The sequence below is a fragment of the Dreissena polymorpha genome, chromosome 16 (assembly GCF_020536995.1).
Source record: "Dreissena polymorpha isolate Duluth1 chromosome 16, UMN_Dpol_1.0, whole genome shotgun sequence".
Classification (NCBI taxonomy): Eukaryota; Metazoa; Mollusca; class Bivalvia; order Myida; family Dreissenidae; genus Dreissena; species Dreissena polymorpha.
In genome coordinates, this window is record NC_068370.1 from 18,136,381 (window position 1) to 18,142,536 (window position 6,156).

Consider the following 6,156-nt stretch of genomic DNA (forward strand, 5'->3'; position numbering starts at 1 on the left):
GTCAAAGGTCAAGGTCACGGTGACCCGAAATAGTAAAATGGTTTCCGGATGATAACTCGAGAACGCTTGGGTCCGTGTACATACCGTCTTTTCGTTTTGCATTCGACAACACGAAACACGAAAATAAACGCATATTAGTTCATATTCCGATTTTCTTATAACCGAAACAAATACAAAAAACAAAGAACAAATCGACTTATATATATCGTTTTTCGTTTTACTAATTACAAAACAAAACACGAAACGTGTATGTCTATTCCTATTTCGTTTCAATTTAAATTAAACAAAAAATATCTTTAACAAAGATATACGGCGTTGATAGTTCAACGAATGAGATCAAGGATAGCGAATGTCTTTTACTGTGCAGCTCTTAGCTGCATCACACGCAGTACTGGATGTTACGCGGAGTTTTCGCGGCTTATTTTACATTATTACATATTGCTGGTCATAAACCTATAGATACAAAACAGAAAACAAAAAGAAGAATGGAAGTGAAATTAAAACATATGAGTCAACCGGCCACACGCGAAGTATCCATATTTATAGGCGCGTTCTTCGAACAAACCTGTTTTAGTGGTTTGTCGGGCATTGCCATTTGGTTCGATTATTAACAGTATCGAGAATCATCGCGCTCATGCTTAATACATAAGTCAATATGGTGGAATAATTATTGTTTAATTAATCAAAAATAGTATTTATCATTGTATTGTTGAAAACACATTTAGAATCTATTATTGACATACCATAATTATATTGCTGAATACCTTCATTTAACATGTTTCTGGTCTTAAGAACATTCCAGGTCACCTAGTTCATGGATAGCGTCTTTATTATATAACGATTATTTTACTGGCCGTGAACTCCGGTGATGACCTGTATATAAACTCTGACATTCACACACTAACCGCGAATTGACCCGATACCTCGCGGGTTGAAATGCAATACATTAAAGTGAGGCCTCGCTTCCACTGCTCTTTATACTTTTACATGTTAACATGTTGACAGGAATATGGAAGTAAGTACTAAATATGAGAATATAGCCTTTAAGTATAAACGCTTTTGCGCTGGTAATTCTCTGAAAATAAAAGGTGCACGCACAAACTGTATTGATGTCGAGAATTGAGTGTAAAACTGTTCTATCTATTAAGCCTTTTCATTAGAGATAAAATTGTTTCATGCAGTAAAACAGTGTTACAAAAATCAATATTTGAAAATTGAAACAAAGCGCCTGCTCTCATTTATCGTTCTTGATTTGATAAAACGATACACGGAAAACGGAAAACGAGGGGCGCTGCGCAGCTTTATTTGGATGATAACTCATGATTAATCTTAGTGCGCAGTTTCCTCCCTTTGAAACTATTATTTTGAATAATAAAATGTTCACTATTACATGTATTATAGTGGAAGAATAGACGAGTCTTGGCACAGCCCTTTTTGGCTAGTCTAATGGAATAATGAAAAGATCAACAGTAAAGTTATATACCAATATACATGCCTGCTTTTGTTTCAAGTCATTGGATTTGATTTAATGTATACATGCATTACAATAATCATTGCACAATAAATTATCTTTGTTCGGCGTAGCCTTTCTCTTCAAGTAATAAACAAAAATCGAATTATTTACTACACTGTATTCATATCTGTTTAAGAACTGAAATAAAAAAAACACATTATTGCTAAACATACACACATAAACATTCAAACAGTATGGTGAATTATTCCTAAGAGCATGCACGGCCTCATAAAGCCCTGTCGTGGCACGTCGTGTGCCGTCCTGGCTCAAACACTTCGGGTAACTGGCTGGCGGTGGGCTCTCATACCAGGTGCCCATGCAGTTCTTGCATCCAACCAGTGATTTGCAACAAGTTGCAAATGTAGGCTGCGACACTGGTCCTAAATGTATTAATGTATGTTGTTATAATGCTATCGGTTCACGCACTGAGTTCTTTTTAAATTTTATCAGCATGATTATATTTGGTAATCCATTGATAGAATAAAGAACATTTGCTTATAACAATTATAAATTTATTTGAAACTCTTTGCGAGAACACATCATTCAAATAACAGAAAAATCAACGCTAAGTATAGTACATTATGTCAATGGATTTTATTTTTTAAGTTACAACTCTGACGTTGTTACAAATTTATTTATTTATTTTTAATAACGTTTTTGTTTGGTGTACAGATTTTGTCCAATTTTTGAAGGACTGTTAAAATGAACTGGATGTGTATAAAACGAATAAAATAATACACTTTTCGACTAATAAATGTACTTTAACAGATCATGCAAGCGAACGCTTGATGGCGCGCTCCTCATATATATCATTGACTCAGCAAATCATACACGTATTGTTACAAATGTAAACACTTTTCTATAATGGCATTCGAGTTTCATTTTAGGAGACAACCAAGGTCTTAAACGGAACAATTAAACGAGTGCAAGTAGATTCTATAGGCGTGACGCATGATATTCGCCTTCTTTAAGTAACGTAACGTTTAAAGGAAAAAATATTAAGCGTCTTTATAATATCATTGGAATGTATATATCTTGTTAGCATTAAATATATCTTGGGCGCTCTTTCAGGAACATTAAATATGTTGTTTAATAAGTTATTAAATTGTCACATTTATTAATTATATTTAAGTTAATTTCATTTTCTGCAAGTGCAAAGCGGTTTCATATAAGGGGTTTGGTTATAACTCTTGTCTTAGAGCTAAAATCACTAGACATATCACAATGCAGTTGTGATATGCAACATGTATTTGTTATTAATCGAACGAATTGGAAATTATATATTAGACACCTTGCACTTTACCGTTCCATAAGATTAAGATTTTTTTTATTTATTCTATTATGCAAGGTAACATTAAAAGTAAAACATAGGGACATTTTAGCAGCCGCCGCCGATTATTGTGTCCTTAAATTGTCATGCGGGTCTAACGGGTAATACAAATAGGATTACGGGACTCAGGGGACGGGGTATTGCAGCTCTTAAAATGTAAGGAACTCCCTAATGATTATAGGATTAAAACGAATTTGTTTTTCTGTAAAATAAGTACTGAATTTACATAGCAAAGGGGCAAAGAACAAAAATTGTCATAAGAGGCTAATTATAGCCCTATCTAATCGGCTGGATCGGCATGAAATACCGGTACGTTGGAAAACCGTTCGATGTCAAGATTATGATCATTTCAAATTGGAAAAATACAATACCTGGAAAAACAACTGAAAATATCCACGTCTCTGTCCCTTACGGGCGTGTCTTTACCTCCACGAAAAAAGCACGTAGGAAGTCATGCTGATGGAAATAAGTGATTAAGTCTTATGTAAGGAAGAAAAATACGCGCAAAAAGCCACTAAAGAGTTACCTCCCCAAGACAGCAGCACATCCCGCAAACGCCACTCGTTTTTCGTTTTTCGTATACCGTTTTTTTTTCAAACAAAGAACGGTAAACGAGAACAAACAATCCGTTCTAATTTTCAAACATTTATTTTTGTCATATGAATTGAAACAAAATATGAACAGGGAAATCAATTTCGTTTTTTGTTTTATAATAAGTACAACGAAAAACGATATAAAGAAGTTAATTTTGTTTTCGTATTTTGTTTAAGTTTCGATTATTAGAAAATCGGAATATGAACTTATATGCGTTGATTTTCGTGTTTCGTTGTTTCGAATGTTAAATGAAAAAGGAAAAGACGGTACATACACGGACCCGCTTGATCATGAAACTTCATAGGTACATTGATCATGACTCGCAGATGACCCCTATTGATTTTCAGGTCACTAGGTCAAAGGTCAAGGTCACAGTGACCCAAATTGTAAAATTGTTTCCGGATGTTAACTCAAGAACGCTTATTCCCGAGTTTCATGAAACTTCATAGGTACATTGATCACGACTCACAGATGACCCCTATTGATTTCCAGGTTACTAGGTAAAAGGTCAAGGTCACGGTGACTCAACTTAGAAAAATGGTTTCCGGATGATAATTCGAGAAGGCTTACACCTAGGATCATGAAACTAAATAGGTACATTGATCATGACTCGCAGATGACCCCTATTGACATTCAGGTCACTAGGTCAAAGGTCAAGGTCACGGTGACTTTACACAGTAAAATGGTTTCCGGATGATAACTCAAGAAAGCTTATACGCCTAGGATAATGAAACTTCATAGGTACATTGATCATGACTTGCAGATGACCCCTATTGATTTTTAGGTCACTTGGTCAAAGGTCAAGGTCACAGTGCCAAATAACGTATTCACACAATGGCTGCCACTACAACTGACAGCCCATATGAGGGCATGCATGTTTTACAAACAGCCCTGATTATATTTTTAGATGATTCTTTACAAAGAAAGATGCTACTATTGTATTTGTTATAAATGTGTGAAAGGCTCTTAAGAAGGAACCAGAGATTATTAACCCTTTACCAAACACTAACAGGATTTGACAGGTTTATAGCTGACGACTTTATAAATAATTGTGATAAAAGGAGAAATTGCTCAAGATGAGCATTTTCTCCTTTTATCACAATTATTTCTTCCCTACCTGATCATTTCCTTCAGATTCCATTACAATTTAATTGTCGTCTGCAACCTCTTTCAAATTGGGAATGTCCAAAATGTGTCGTTTGGTAAAGGGTTAAGGCATTTTGATTCATATGGGTCTTGTGAATCTGTTTCAAATCAAATGCGTAGATTTGATCTTCAGCATATAAAAATATGTGAAATAGAAAGAACAACAATATCTTTTGGAGAGATAAATGTACCTACGTTATAAGCAATGGACCTGTGCAACAATTCCCAGGCTTTTTAGTCTGTTTAGTAAACACTGCCGTTATATGTAGTGCATACTAATGTACCACTTGCCATTACATGTAGTTCATATTAATGTACGGCTTGCCATTATATATAGTGCATACTAATGTACCGCTTGCTATAACATGTAGTGCATACTAATGTACCGCTTGCTATTACATGTAGTGCATACTAATGTACTGCTTGCCATTATATGTAGTTCATATTAATGTACCGCTTGCCATTACATGTAGTGCATACTTATGTACCGCTTGCCATTACATGTAGTGCATACTAATGTACCGCTTGCCATTACATGTAGTGCATACTAATGCACAGCTTGCAATTACATGCAGTGCATACTTGTTTACAACTTTTCATTACATGTAGTGCATGCTAGTTTACAACTTGCAATTACACATAGTGCATACCGCTTGCCATTACATGTAGTTCATATTAATGTACCGCTTGCCATTATATGTAGTGCATACTAATGTACCGCTTGCTATTACATGTAGTGCATACTAATGTACTGCTTGCCATTATATGTAGTGCTGTAATGCATACTTGTTTGCAAATTCCATTTCATGTAGTGCATACTAGTTTAAATCTTGTCATTACATGTAGTGCATAGCAGTCTATAACTTGCCATTACAAGTAGTGTAGTCTAGATTACAACTTAGCTCTATGGGTCTAGGTCCATGAGTTAATTGATTGATATTTGTATTATTGGCATTATGGTACTATGGCCAATGTTGTAAATTAAGTGTTAGTTGTATACTGTCATGGTCTTACCAAGTTATAAATGTACTTAATTTAATTACTTTGGATTTAAATTGACATGTAATCATCTTAATGAGAACAAGGGCTGTTTGTAAAACACGCATGCCCCCCGAATGGGCTGTCAGTTGTAGTGGCAGCCATTGTGTGAATACGTAAGAAACCATTTTACTGCTTCAGGTCACTGTGACCGTGACCTTGTGACCTGAAAATCAATAGGGGTCATCTGCCAGTCATGATCAATGTACCTTTGAAGTTTCATGATCCTAGGCCTAAGCGTTCTTGAGTTATCATCCGGAAACCATTAGGACAGACGGACCGACATGTGCAAAACAATATACCCCCTCTTTTTCAAAGGGGGGCATAATTAATTTATAGTTAAATGAACAAGCATTGCTAATTGAACAGCAAATACATGTCAATTTTAAGCAATGGAACACAATCAGATACATGACCTATTTCTGCATCTTAAAATTGGGACAGCCAAAAGGTAATTGTTTAATTGTGCTTAAAATTAAAGAGTTTACCACGGCGGAGAACTGAGCATTTGATTTTTAACATAATTTGCTACTCA

The 6,156-nt window shown here is 35.2% G+C and overlaps 2 long non-coding RNA genes across 2 annotated transcripts in view; both read right to left on the reverse strand.

The window, feature by feature from the left end:
- The window catches only part of LOC127861513 (uncharacterized), a 170,923-nt gene that overhangs the window by 141,887 nt on the left and 22,880 nt on the right, over positions 1 to 6,156 (reverse strand). The gene's annotated exons all lie outside the window — the stretch shown is intronic.
- On the reverse strand, positions 662 to 3,394 carry LOC127861510 (uncharacterized). Its single transcript, XR_008040246.1, has 2 exons — positions 3,215 to 3,394; positions 662 to 1,893 (listed from the first exon to the last, which is right to left on the reverse strand). It is a non-coding gene; the product is annotated as an uncharacterized LOC127861510 (long non-coding RNA).